Source organism: Dasypus novemcinctus, chromosome 15, assembly GCF_030445035.2.
Source record: "Dasypus novemcinctus isolate mDasNov1 chromosome 15, mDasNov1.1.hap2, whole genome shotgun sequence".
NCBI lineage: Eukaryota > Metazoa > Chordata > Mammalia > Cingulata > Dasypodidae > Dasypus > Dasypus novemcinctus.
The window spans coordinates 101,368,685-101,383,736 of record NC_080687.1 but is presented as its reverse complement, the minus strand read 5'-3'; the positions used below and the strand labels follow the sequence as shown (position 1 = coordinate 101,383,736).

Sequence of the window (15,052 nt, the reverse complement as noted above, 5' to 3'; positions counted from 1 at the left end):
CCCTGGGAAGCACACAGAGCAGAGCAGACTGAAGACCCCAAATGGAACTTGGCTGCACGTCCAGCCTGGGAATGTTGGAAGCGGGTCGTTCCCTGTCTTTAAAGTAGAAATGGTGCCTCCGTCTGTGGAAGACTGTTTTCCACAGGAAACGGCCAACAGCTCTTCTTTGTTTCCTCTACAAGGCAGAAGAAAAAGTGACCTTAAATGTAAGGTTTTCAGTAAGATTTGAAAGGCAAGAAACCGTGACACAGATCATTGTTACAAGTGAAGCGACGTGCTCGGCAGAGTCCTGGGCTGTCCTCATGCAGCGCTTTTGAACCCCCCCACAGGCTGCGTTGCTTGTCTTCTCCATGCAGGGAGCAGACTGGTGAATCCTGGAATAAGGGAAACGTGAGCGTCACGCGGAGGGGAGACGGGTGCTGGTGTGGATGCGATGAGGGGCTGGCATGGGCTCCGGAGCTCAGTTTTGTTGTCGTCGTTGTTTTTGCGGTACCCAGGCCAGGATGAACCCGGGACCTCATATGTGGGAGGCTGGCACTCAACCACTGAGCTCCATCGGCTCCCTGAGTTGGTTTCTTGGTTTGTTTGCTGTTACTATTGTTTTAGGAGGTACTAGAGCTCTAACCTGGGACTCTGGATGGGGGAAGCAGGCGCTCAACCGCTCAAGCTACCTCCACTCCCCCAGAGGCTGGTTTTTTAAGAAAGTAGAGACGGGCTTTTCATGGTTATCATTCAGAACTGCACAGGTAGGTGCAGAGGTGACCATGGGTGGAGAGGAAGCAAGTGTGGTGTGTAAATCTCACTTCACTCTTCCCACTAGCGCCGCCTGTAGATCTAGACTCTCCAGCTGAGATTCTTCACTAAGTCCCTGGACCCCAAGCAGAAGTGTGTGTGCGTGTGTTATGTGCGGCTTCACACAAGGTGCGTGGGCCCCCGTCTCTTTCGAGATCAGACTGTCCAGGGCTTCCTGTCGCACTGGCGGGCGCGTCCAGATCTCCACGAGACCTGAGCCTTGCGTCGCCGCCCTGCCCGCGCCGGCCTTGCCTCCCCCTGCCCTCCCTCCCCGCTCCCGCTGCCTCCTCCACACCGGCCTGCCCCCTGCCCCTCGGATGCGGCACACTGCCTCTGCCTCGGGACCTTGCACTCGCTGATCTCGCTGCCTGGGACGAGACCCTCCGAGGTCCTCACGTTGCATGCTCCTTCTCATCGCTCGGGTGGGAGAGGGACCTTCCCTGCCGACGCTGTGGACAGTAGCTCCCCTTCCCTCACCGCAGCGCTCTGTCGCCACCTCGCTTTTCTTTTCACCCCTTCTCTCCATGGCCAGGATGCTCTGATAAACACGCTGCAGCGGGCCGGCTCTGACGAGAGCTGTCGGCTCACGGTCTGGAAGGCAACACCACGGCGTCGTCAAGGTGATGCTTTCTCATCAAAGCCGTAGGAGTCCTTGGGATGCCTTGGCTTGCCTCCCTGCCTGCCATCCCTCTCTCCCTGTGCCTGCTCTTCCAGTTTCCACCGCTTTCCAGCTTCTCCCTGTGGCCCCCTCTCACCCACTGCATCCAGATTTCCTCCACTTCTAAAGCTCTCCAGCCATAGGCTCCAGGCGCACCCTGGCGAGGGAGCCGCGCCTCTGGAACTCTTCCGAGGGTCCTGTTTACATTGGGTTCACACCCCCGGGCATGCGCTGAGGTCAAGGGCAAGTCTCTCGAGGGGATACACGGTTCACTTGACCACACTGTGGTCACTCTCTGAACTGTCGTGTGTATTTATCTCTTTGCTTGTGTGTCGTTGAATAAATGAATGAATTTGAGGGGGAGGAGGGCCCACTGCTGGGCTCTCCAATGGACCATGACCCTTTGGAGCTCTTGTGCCTGGTCACGGCCCCGCCCTGGGGGGCCTCTGCCCACCGCTCACCGACAAGCCGTCCAGCCAGCCTCCCCTGGGGAAGCAGCAGGCCGCAGGCAGTCCCAGCTCAGCACTGCAGGGCGAGGTCCTCAGGACTCCGGGGGGGTGTCAGGCGGACGCGGCTGCTGTCGGCTCCCGCGGTCGCCCATGGAGTCGCCTCGGGCGCACTCCCTCCCGCGCCCAGCTGCCGTTTCCAATCTGAAAATTGAGGACAGTAGCCCTTACGTTTAGAGAATGCCTTGAGGTGCTCCCAGCAGGCCCGTAAGTGGCGGCTGTTACCACACACAGGATGGGGGGCTGGAGGCTGGGGAGACAGCCCAGATGAGGGGCCAGGGAGCCTCGGGGGCCCCTGAGGAGCCAAGGCTCAGAGGCCAGGGCATGTTTGCAGGCCCAGGGCCATGGTCCTGAGGGACACTAAGGGAAGGGCAGGTCCATTCTTCAGTTGCCCAGGCCAAAAATGTCAGAGTCGTTGGTGAGCCCTCCTCTCTCAAGAAACTCCACTTCCAGGGAAGCGGATGTGGCTCAACGGATAGAGCGTCCGCCTACCACATGGGAGGTCTGCGGTTCAAACCCCGGGCCTCCTTGACCCGTGTGCAGCTGGCCCATGTACAGTGCTGATGCGCGCAAGGAGCGCCGTGCCACGCAGGGGTGTCCCACATGCAAGGAGTGCACCCCTCAAGGAGAGCCGCCCTGCATGAAGAAAGTGCAGCCTGCCCAGGAATGGCACCGCACACACGGAGAGCTGACACAGCAAGATGACGCAACAAAAAGAAACACAGATTCCTGGTGCCACTGACAAGAATGCAAGTAGACACAGAAGAACGCACACTGAATAGACAGAGCAGACAACGGGGGGGGAGGTCAGAGAAATAAAAATTAATTGATTAATTAATTTTAAAAAAAAAAAGAAACTTGATTTCCAGAGCCCAGGCAGAACCGCGCGGCTTCTCACCCCATCCGCGGTGACCACCACGCCCGCCTCCCTGTGGTGGAGTCTGCGCTGGACCCCCCAGTGGCCCTCGGGGGAGGGCCATAAAAAAGCTCAAAGTCCCAATACCTACGGCAACACGGATAAGCTTGAAGCCATTGTGTTGAGTGAAAGAAGTCAGACACAAAAGGATAAATGCTGTACAATCGCACTGATTTGAAACAATTAGAATCAGCGAAGTCATAGAGTCAGAATTTAAAATATAGATTACCAGGAGATGGGGTGGGTAGGAAATGAGAAGTTAAGGCTTAAAATGTACAGGGTTCCTATTTGAAAGGGTGGGAAGTGTTTTGGTAATGGATAGTGGAGATCGTAGCACAACATTGTGAATGTAATTCATGACACTGAAATATATATTTGAATATGACTAAAAGGGGAAATGTTAGATTATAAGATAATTTTTTTTCTGTATTTAAAGGGTTTGGAATAGCTGCTGGCACACAGTAAGAACATTAAGTGTTGTTGCCATTGTTATTATCGGTGTCACCACCACCATCATCTTCAGAGAGAGCAAGCAATTTGCCCCAGACCACAGAGCTTCCAAGTGGCGCGGTAAGGATTCAGATACACAGAGGTGGCAATGCCATGAGCTACATTCAGAGGCTGCCCACAGCTTCCCATTTTTGGAGTTCTTTCTCCAGACCACACACACCAAAAAAAACCTTCCCATGATAGCCATAGAAATTAGGCAAGAAAAATAAAAGACATCCAAATTGGAAAGGAAAAAGTAAAACAAATCTATTAGAAAGCTGCTAGAGATAACGAATGAATTCAGCAAAGTGGTGGAGTACAAGATCAATACACAAAAATTGGTGGTCTATACGCAGCAGTGAACAATGTGAAAAGGAAATCGAGAAAACAATCGCATTTAAAATAGCAACTTCAGCTGACAATGTGGCGGCAGGAGCTGCCTGGGCATCTCGGGGAGGCGGTGGGTCCCACACCCGGAAGAAGAGGCTGTTTTGGGGCTAGTGTGGCGGCCGCTGCGGACCCAGAAGTCCGGGCCGGTTGCTGAAGGAGGAGAGCCGGGCCCTCCCTGTGACAGTCCCCCCGCGCCCCCCGCCCCGCCCCGCCCTGCCATGTCCTTCTTCCCGCGGAAAGTGAAAAGCAAAGAAGAGAAGACCTCAGTTGTCAAACTGGTTAAAGCTTCAATATCCGTACATTCCCCACAAAAAAGCACCAAAAATCATGCCTTGCTGGAGGCTGTGCCATTTCTGCCAGCATGGATTCCTTTTCCAGCAGCAGGATGCAGCCCTTAAGAAGCAGCCACGCCCCACGGAGGCTGCTCACTTTGGGGACCCTGGCAGATCTTGTCTGGATTACCAGACTCAAGAGACCAAATCAAGTCTTTCAAAGACCCTTGAGCGAGGCTTACATGATACTATTGTCCTCCCTTATTTCATTCAATTCCTGGAACTTCGTGGAATGGAGCATTTGGTTACGTTCTGGCTAGAGGCTGAAAGTTTTCACTCTGCAAGCTGGTCCCGAATAAGAGCACACAGTCTGGATACAGTGAAGCAGAGCTCATTGGCTGAGCCTGTCTCGCCATCTGAAAAGCACGAACGCACAGCATCTTTTGTAACCCAGTCTCTTGACAAGCCACTGGAGGAGTCTAGCTCGGCCCAGTGGCTTGTGACTCAATCAGAAGGAAGTGACCTGACTGACAGAACTAAAAACACTCAGCATCACCTGCTGCTTTCCCAGAAATGTGGCGATGCCCATTCTTCCCGTCTTGAAATGGCCAGAGCAGGAATTCATCAGGTGTCCATGGACAACCAAGAATCCTCTAGACTTATAGAAGCCAGTAGAAATAGTCCCTCTTTCCCACTAAAAGATTTATCAGAAAAACTAATGAAAAGTATGGAACAAGATGCAGTGGACACTTTGACCAAATATGTATCTCCAGATGCTGCTAAACCAGCACCAATTACAGAAGCAATGAAAAATGACATCTAGCCAAGATGTGTGGAGAAGATGGACAGGTGGATCCCAGCTGGTTTGTCTTGGCACAGTCCATTGTCTTTAGTGCAATAGACCAAGAGCACTTTAGTGAGTTTCTGCAAAGTCACCATTTCTGTAAATACCAGATTGAAGTGCTGACCAGTGGAACTGTTTACCTGGCTGACATTCTCTTCTGTGAGTCAGCCCTCTTTCACTTCTCTGAGTACATGGAAAAAGAGGATGCAGAGACTATCTTACAGTTCTGGCAGCAGATAACTTCCAGTCTCGGCTTGCTGCCAAAAAGGGCCAGTATGATGGACAAGAGGCACAGAACGATGCCATGAGGTTATATGACAGGTACTTCTCTCTCCAAGCCACACATCCTCTTGGATTTGATGACATATCCGATTGGAAATTGACTCTAACATCTGCAGGGAAGGTGGACCCTTCCCTAACTCTTTCACAACTCCATTACGTCAGGCCTGAACAACCATGGAGAAGGCCCTTTTGCCTGGCTTTTTGTCCAGCAATCTTTATTTTAAGTATCTGAATGACCTCATCCATTCAGTTGGAGGAGACTCCTTCCTGGGAGGAAATGTTTCTCTTTCTGCCCATGGCTGTGCTGGTCGTCCTGCCGAGTCTCACCCGGGCACATCTGACAGCTCTGCTCAGTCCAGTGAGATAATTGTAGATGCTGCAAGTCTGGATCCAGAATCTTTCTATCAACGGACACATGCAGGGAAGATGACCTTTGGAAGAGTCAGTGACCTGGGCAATTCATCCGAGAATCTGAGCCTGAACCTCATGTGAAGAAATCAAAAGGATCCGTGTTCTCACAAGCTATGAAGAAGTGGGTGCAAGGAAATACTGATGAGGCCCAAGAAGAGCCAGCTTGGAAGATTGCCGAGATGATAGTCGGCGATGTTATGCAACAAGCACAGTATGGACAACTATTAGAAAAATCCACAAAGCTATGATTCAAAGCCTGAGATAGAGGAAATCTGCTTTTGAAAACTAAGAGAACTTTTTTCCTTTGGCTGGATTCTTCAGCACAGCCAATGAAAACAAAGCACTGTATTTCTTTTCACTGATCTGTCACTGTTGTTCCCAAAGAAGAATGGCAGACAATTCAAGACTTCTCCCCTAACACCGAGTAACGTGTAGATGTATTTGATGCACATGATGTTGACTCAGTGAAAGTCACAGAGAGGCTAAGTGGCATGTTTACATTGCTAGAAAATTGTTAGTTTTCCAATGGCAATAGCCCATTCGTGAGAGTGTTTTAGCCCACCAGGCTAGACAGGGGCCAAAAATGCTGTGGGAGGCAGATAGGCACAGAGCTGGTATCTGATGCAGCACTTCCTTTAGAGCATCGTCAAGCAGGTACCATAGGTGCATGCTTTGCTTTATCCTCCTCAGACAAAAAGGTGAGTCTGCCCACCGAGGGCCAGGTGGCTCAGAGCAGCAGTGCAGTGCTGGCGGGTGGTTTTCCTTCAGTGGAGGAAGGCGGGGGCGCACTGGGCGCTCTTCCTTCACAGAGGCAGTCATCTAGAAGGAAGCGGACAGGTCACGGGAAAGACTCCGTGACACTGTCCTTCCCTTTGGTGACAGTATGTCATTTTCACACTTTATTTTCTCCTGAGATGCAGTATCCAAAAAGTCAGCCTTTCCCAGGGTAGCCCTCTGCTAAGGAAAGGGTAAATCTGTGTGGCGCGTGAGCTCTAGCTCTTCTTCTGTTCTGCACTCCAGTTACCTAGCATTCCCTTCAGAATGCACGGGGGAAGAAAGAAAGGAGCCATCCCTCCAGTGTTTCCCCCAAGGTAGCTTGATCAAAATGTTTATTCCCAGACTGTATGGTTTTTTCCCAAGAAGGGGGTGGGGAGAAGAACTCAACTCTGACTGCCTCCCCCTTTCTTTGCTATAGGCTGGGCAGTTTGCAGGTGGTGGCCTTTTTTCTTTCTGTCTCTAGGACAGTGAGAAACTCACTCCCTGTGCTCCTGCTGAGTTGGCTTCTGCATCTAGACGCAGAGGCCCCCAGCAGGGCTGCCCAGGGCGAGCTCACTCCTCCAGCGCTGCAGGGCTGAGGCTTCCTCACCGCACGTGTTTGCCTGAGGGGAAAGACAGTTCTTTTAGGAGTTCCTGCTTTTGCTCAGACTTTGCAAAAAAATATATAAATATATATATAATTATTAATCACCTCTGTCCTTCAGAAAGTCTTGAATGAATCGAGAATTTATTCCACTGCAATATTTTGATTATATAGAGGCACAGTGTTTCATCCACAGAAGAAGCAAAAAGGCTGTGTGTGGTTTTGGTACTATGTACCGCTCGTTATTCTTCTAAAGCTGAAGTATTCATGTACTTATACCATATTCTATTTAATTGTGTTTGATTTTAAAAATATATATATATGAATTATTTTTTAAAAAAAACAACTTAAAGAATAAAGTATCAAGGAATAAATTTAACCAAGCATGTAAAGGATTTGTACGTGGAAAACTATAAATCATTACTGAAGGAAATTAAAGAAGACCTAAATAAATGGAAGGATACGCAATACAATTCAATTAAGATATCAGTACTACCAAATGCAATTTACAGAATAGATGCAATCCCAATCAGAATTCCAACATTCTTTGCAGACATGGAAAAGCTAATATCTAATTGGTACTTAAGGGTAATAACAAACCCCAAATAGGCAAAAACATCCTGAAAAAGAATAAAGTTGGAAGACTCACACTGCCTGATTTAAAAACTTACTATAAAGCTACAGTAATGAAATAGTGTGTTATTAGCTTGAGGACAGACAGATAGACCAATGGAATCGAATTCAGTGTTCAGAAATAAACCCGCACATCGATGGCCAATTGATTTTTGACAAGGCTGCTAAGTCTACCCTGTGAGATAAAAATAGAGTCTCTTCAACAAATGGTGCTGGGAAAATGGGGTATCCACTTGCTAAAGAATGATATTTGACCCTGCCTCACAACCTATAAAAAATTAGTTCTAAATAGACCAACAGCCTAATAAAAGAGCTAAAACCATAAAACTCCTAGTAGAAAACATAGGGGAAAATCTTCAGGCTATTTTATTTGGCAGTTGATTTTTAGACAGCCACCAAAAAGCAGAGGCAAAAAAGAGAGACAAGATAATAATTTAAAAAAATTTTTTTAAAACACAAGTTGTACTTCATCAAAATTAAAACCTTTTGTGCAAAGGACATTATAAAAAAAAAAGATAACCTACAAATTTCAGAAAATATTTAGAAATCATTTATCTGATAATGGTTTAACTCTAGTCTATATAAAGAACTCCTACAACTCAGTAGCAAGATGAGCAAAAGCCTTGAATAGACATTCCCCAAGGAGATATACAAATAGCCAATCAGCACATGAGAAGAGGCTCAACGTTGTTAGCCACCAGGGAAATGAGCAAAAGCCTTGAATAGACATTCCCCAAGGAGATATACAAATAGCCAATCGGCACATGAGAAGAGGCTCAACGTTGTTAGCCGCCAGGGAAATGAGCAAAAGCCTTGAATAGACATTCCCCAAGGAGATATACAAATAGCCAATCAGCACATGAGAAGAGGCTCAACGTTGTTAGCCGCCAGGGAAATGAGCAAAAGCCTTGAATAGACATTCCCCAAGGAGATATACAAATAGCCAATCAGCACATGAGAAGAGGCTCAACGTTGTTAGCCGCCAGGGAAATGAGCAAAAGCCTTGAATAGACATTCCCCAAGGAGATATACAAATAGCCAATCAGCACATGAGAAGAGGCTCAACGTTGTTAGCCACCAGGGAAATGAGCAAAAGCCTTGAATAGACATTCCCCAAGGAAGATATACAAATAGCCAATCAGCACATGAGAAGAGGCTCAACGTTGTTAGCCGCCAGGGAAATGAGCAAAAGCCTTGAATAGACATTCCCCAAGGAGATATACAAATAGCCAATCAGCACATGAGAAGAGGCTCAACGTTGTTAGCCGCCAGGGAAATGAGCAAAAGCCTTGAATAGACATTCCCCAAGGAGATATACAAATAGCCAATCAGCACATGAGAAGAGGCTCAACGTTGTTAGCCGCCAGGGAAATGAGCAAAAGCCTTGAATAGACATTCCCCAAGGAGATATACAAATAGCCAATCAGCACATGAGAAGAGGCTCAACGTTGTTAGCCGCCAGGGAAATGAGCAAAAGCCTTGAATAGACATTCCCCAAGGAGATATACAAATAGCCAATCAGCACATGAGAAGAGGCTCAACGTTGTTAGCCACCAGGGAAATGAGCAAAAGCCGTGAATAGACATTCCCCAAGGAGATATACAAATAGCCAATCAGCACATGAGAAGAGGCTCAACGTTGTTAGCCACCAGGGAAATGAGCAAAAGCCTTGAATAGACATTCCCCAAGGATATATACAAATAGCCAATCAGCACATGAGAAGAGGTTCAACGTTGTTAGCCGCCAGGGAAATGAGCAAAAGCCTTGAATAGACATTCCCCAAGGAGATATACAAATAGCCAATCAGCACATGAGAAGAGGCTCAACGTTGTTAGCCGCCAGGGAAATGAGCAAAAGCCTTGAATAGACATTCCCCAAGGAGATATACAAATAGCCAATCAGCACATGAGAAGAGGCTCAACGTTGTTAGCCACCAGGGAAATGAGCAAAAGCCTTGAATAGACATTCCCCAAGGAGATATACAAATAGCCAATCGGCACATGAGAAGAGGCTCAACGTTGTTAGCCGCCAGGGAAATGAGCAAAAGCCTTGAATAGACATTCCCCAAGGAGATATACAAATAGCCAATCAGCACATGAGAAGAGGCTCAACGTTGTTAGCCGCCAGGGAAATGAGCAAAAGCCTTGAATAGACATTCCCCAAGGAGATATACAAATAGCCAATCAGCACATGAGAAGAGGCTCAACGTTGTTAGCCGCCAGGGAAATGAGCAAAAGCCTTGAATAGACATTCCCCAAGGAGATATACAAATAGCCAATCAGCACATGAGAAGAGGCTCAACGTTGTTAGCCGCCAGGGAAATGAGCAAAAGCCTTGAATAGACATTCCCCAAGGAGATATACAAATAGCCAATCAGCACATGAGAAGAGGCTCAACGTTGTTAGCCGCCAGGGAAATGAGCAAAAGCCTTGAATAGACATTCCCCAAGGAGATATACAAATAGCCAATCGGCACATGAGAAGAGGCTCAACGTTGTTAGCCGCCAGGGAAATGAGCAAAAGCCTTGAATAGACGTTCCCCAAGGAGATATACAAATAGCCAATCAGCACATGAGAAGAGGCTCAACGTTGTTAGCCGCCAGGGAAATGAGCAAAAGCCTTGAATAGACATTCCCCAAGGAAGATATACAAATAGCCAATCAGCACATGAGAAGAGGCTCAACGTTGTTAGCCGCCAGGGAAATGAGCAAAAGCCTTGAATAGACATTCCCCAAGGAGATATACAAATAGCCAATCAGCACATGAGAAGAGGCTCAACGTTGTTAGCCGCCAGGGAAATGAGCAAAAGCCTTGAATAGACATTCCCCAAGGAGATATACAAATAGCCAATCAGCACATGAGAAGAGGCTCAACGTTGTTAGCCGCCAGGGAAATGAGCAAAAGCCTTGAATAGACATTCCCCAAGGAGATATACAAATAGCCAATCAGCACATGAGAAGAGGCTCAACGTTGTTAGCTGCCAGGGAAATGAGCAAAAGCCTTGAATAGACATTCCCCAAGGAGATATACAAATAGCCAATCAGCACATGAGAAGAGGCTCAACGTTGTTAGCCGCCAGGGAAATGAGCAAAAGCCTTGAATAGACATTCCCCAAGGAGATATACAAATAGCCAATCAGCACATGAGAAGAGGCTCAACGTTGTTAGCCGCCAGGGAAATGAGCAAAAGCCTTGAATAGACGTTCCCCAAGGAGATATACAAATAGCCAATCAGCACATGAGAAGAGGCTCAACGTTGTTAGCCGCCAGGGAAATGAGCAAAAGCCTTGAATAGACATTCCCCAAGGAGATATACAAATAGTCAATCAGCACATGAGAAGAGGCTCAACGTTGTTAGCCGCCAGGGAAATGAGCAAAAGCCTTGAATAGACATTCCCCAAGGAGATATACAAATAGCCAGTCAGCACATGAGAAGAGGCTCAACGTTGTTAGCCGCCAGGGAAATGAGCAAAAGCCTTGAATAGACATTCCCCAAGGAGATATACAAATAGCCAATCAGCACATGAGAAGAGGCTCAACGTTGTTAGCCGCCAGGGAAATGAGCAAAAGCCTTGAATAGACATTCCCCAAGGAAGATATACAAATAGCCAATCAGCACATGAGAAGAGGCTCAACGTTGTTAGCCACCAGGGAAATGAGCAAAAGCCTTGAATAGACATTCCCCAAGGAGATATACAAATAGCCAATCAGCACATGAGAAGAGGCTCAACGTTGTTAGCCGCCAGGGAAATGAGCAAAAGCCTTGAATAGACATTCCCCAAGGAGATATACAAATAGCCAATCAGCACATGAGAAGAGGCTCAACGTTGTTAGCCGCCAGGGAAATGAGCAAAAGCCTTGAATAGACATTCCCCAAGGAGATATACAAATAGCCAATCAGCACATGAAAAGAGGCTCAACGTTGTTAGCCACCAGGGAAATGTAAATCAAAACCACAAGGAGATACTATGCTATACCCACCAGAATGGCTATTTTTTAAAAATGTAAAAAACAGAAAATAATAAGTGTTGGTGAGGATGTGGAGAAATAAAAACCCTTTATGTTGTTGGAGGGAATGTAAAATGGTACACCACTTTGGAAATGTTTAGCAATTCCTCAAAAAGTTAAACAGAGAATTACCATATGACTTGGCAATCTCACTTCTAGTTTTGTTTTTGTTTTTGTATTTTAAAGATTTATGTATTTATTTCTCTCCTTCCCCCCCACCCCTGCCATGGTTGTTTGTTCTCTGTGTCTATTTGCTGCGTATTGTTCTTTATCCACTTCTGTGGTTGTCAGCAGCACGGGAATCTGTGTCTCTTTTTGTTGCATCATCTTGTTGTGTCAGCTCTCCGTGTGTGGGCGGCACCATTCCTGGGCAGGCTGCACTTTCTTTCACGCTGGGCGGCTCTCCTTACGGGGTGCACTCCTTGCACATGGGGCTCCCCTACACGGGGGACACCCCTGCATGGCACAGCACTCCTTGCGTGCATCAGCACTGCACATGGGCCAGCTCCACACGGGTCAAGGAGGCCCGGGGTTTGAACCGCAGACTTCCCATGTGGTAGACAGATGCCCTAGCCACTGGGCCAAGTCCGCTTCCCTCACTTCTAGTTTTATATCCAAAAGAATTGAAAGCAAGGACTTGAACAGATACCTGTCACCAGTGTTCACAGCAGTAGTATTCATAGTAACCGAAAGGTGGAAGCAACCCAAGCGCCCATCAACAGATGAACGGGTAAACAAAACGCGGTAGATACATACATCCAGCTGTAAAAAGGAATGACGTTCTGATGCATGTGACAACATGGATGAACCTTGAAGACATCAGGTTGAGTGAAATAAGCCAGACACAAAAGGAGAGATATTGTATGATTCCACTCACAGGAAATAACGAAAATATGCAAATTCATAAAGGCAGAAAGTAAGGGATAGGCTATCCACCGTGGCAGGGACGGGGACTGGGGTTAATACATAATGGGCCAGGGTCTCTGTCTGGGGTGATGGAAAAGTTTTGGTAATGGATGGTAATGAGGATAGCACAACACTTTGAATGTGATGAATCCCACTGAGTTGCATAATTAAGAGTGGTTTAGCTGGGAAATTTTATGTTGTGTACATGTTTCCACAATTGAAAAGGAGAGACTAAAGAGACTGACAGCTACATGCAATCCGTGTTCCTGAACTGGATCGTGTATTGGGACAATTGAGAAAATAGAATATGGACTGTATCCTATATATAAATGTTAAATTTTCTGAATTTGATAACTTAATGAGGTTACCTTAGTAACATTGTTCTTAGGAAAATATACAGTAAAGTGTAAGTGTTCAAGGAGTGAGATGTAGGCAACCTACTCTCAAACGTTTAGAAGATAAAGGATGGATGGATGGATGGATGGATGGATGGATGGATGGGAAAGAGAGAGAGAGATGGATGAATGATTGATAGATGAGAAAAGAGATGGCATGTAAAACAAATGTGGCAAAATGTTAAAAGTGGTAAGTCTGGGTAGGGGTATATTGGAGTTCTGTGTATTGCTTTTGTAGTATTTTTTACACTCTCCTGTAAGTCTAAAATTATTTCAAAATTAAAAGTTTAAAAAGAAAAACCTTTCTTGCCTGATACAAAAATTTAAGACACTTATTTGGTCCATGTGCAGAAGTGCGCATCTCAGGTAATGAATGTATTTACATCCTTAGTCATAGAAGACACACGCTGAAACATTTAGGAATGAAATATTATGGTTGCCACAAATTACTTTCAAATCGTTCAGCAAAAAGCTGATATAGCTTCTATTACATGTACATAGTCTCATACATACATATATACAGATAAGATAATCATGATAAATATATATATTATATATGTACGTATGTTTGTTGATAAAGGAAATAAGATCAAATAACACTTGTGTCTAGGTGGGGGTATAAGGGTGTTCACTGTACTATGCTTTCAACATTTTTTGTTTATTTAAAACATTCTTATCCTCCCCCCCCCCACCCCCATGGCTTTTTCGTATTTTTTTTTGCTTATCTCCCATTTTTGCTGTTGCATCACCTTGCTGAGTCAGCGCTGCGCTGCGCTTTTGCAGGCTGGGCGGCGCTCCGCGGCTTTTGTGGGCCTGGCGGTGCGCTGCAGTGTGCGGGCGAGCCTGCCTTCGCAAGGAGGCCCCAGGACGCGAACCCAGGGCCTCCCGTGTGGTAGACGGGAGCCCAGCTGATGGAGCCACAGCCGCTTCCCTATTTAAAACATTTTATAATAAAAGTTGGAAATAGTTGCACATATTTTCTGCCATTTTTAGGGAAGTGTTTTCCTGGGGAGCCCACTGAATAGACATGGCCACGTTTTTGCTTAGAATATATAAAAGCTGTCATATCCTGGGTGAAATAGGAAACGGCACAACGCTCCTCCACTCCTCAGTCGGGGGCCTAAGACTGCACTTGCACCCTGTGCGTTAGGAACCCAGCAGCCACCCATCCCGCCGCAGCCCCTGCAGCCAGCCAGGACGCAGCCCTGCTCGGGTGGTGCGAGTGCGGCTGTTCGTTCATGCCAAAGGGCAGAGCTCGGCAACCACGCTGTAGGAGAAGGTGGTGAGACCGTGCAGATCAAGGAGCTGCCTTGAACAAGATGGCAAGTTTAAAGCCACTGTACAAATGTGTCTGAAGAGGAATGGGAGTGGCAAGACCAGAAAACCTGGCCGTCATCACTGTCCGAGGCAAGGCCAGGCTCGGGCAGTGGCAGCGGCCCCGTGGTGCCACGTGGCAGCCTCCGCTCGCGCAGGACCCTCTGCTTTCCCTACCCTGCACAGCTGCCCTCTCGTTGGCACTTGGGAATGAGAGAAGTCCTGCGTAGCAGCTGCGGAAGTAATTAATCCTTCCAGCAGCTCTTGACTCCAACCCAGACCTGTAATCTTTAGGACATGAGAAGCTGAAATCAGGCCTAAATTTAACCAGTTGTTTATTCAGCCAAGTTTTAGAGTGCCTGCTCTGTGCTCAAAAGTGCATCAGTGAACAACACGGACAAAAATCGCTGGCTTGTGCAATCTACATACTATTATAGAAGGAGAAGAGGGACAGTAAGCGATAGACCGAATATTAATTCTACAGGGTGTTAGCTGGTGCTCTGGGACAGGGAGGTGGAGTCAACCGTCAGTCTGCTCTGTAAATCTTTTAAAACGAGGCTGATTCTGTTTCTCAAAACACTTATTTTAAACCTTCAAAGCCTGAGAATTTTCAGTTTAAGCAGTAAAAATTCTCACAGTCTAAGGGTCACGTGAAATACAGACCAAAAACTGCTGGAAAGATGTGGATAAACCTCCTTTGGAGGAAATGAACAGGATTTTGAAAATTCTAAAATGTATCTCTTTTTGGCCTGATCTTAGTTTATTGCTTATCGGAAATATTTGTTGTTGGAAAATGTAGATAGGTTAAATCTATTTTTCCCTTGGAACTTAAAGAATGTCTTCCTGAAATAAAGAGGCAAAGAAAATACTAGAACGGC

General features: G+C 46.9%; 1 protein-coding gene and 1 pseudogene across 2 annotated transcripts in view; both read left to right on the top strand.

Moving 5' to 3' along the window:
* The window catches only part of FAM124A (family with sequence similarity 124 member A), a 171,062-nt gene that overhangs the window by 44,296 nt on the left and 111,714 nt on the right, over window positions 1-15,052 (top strand). The window lies entirely within an intron of this gene.
* On the top strand, window positions 765-6,334 carry LOC139436606 (A-kinase anchor protein 10, mitochondrial pseudogene; annotated as a pseudogene).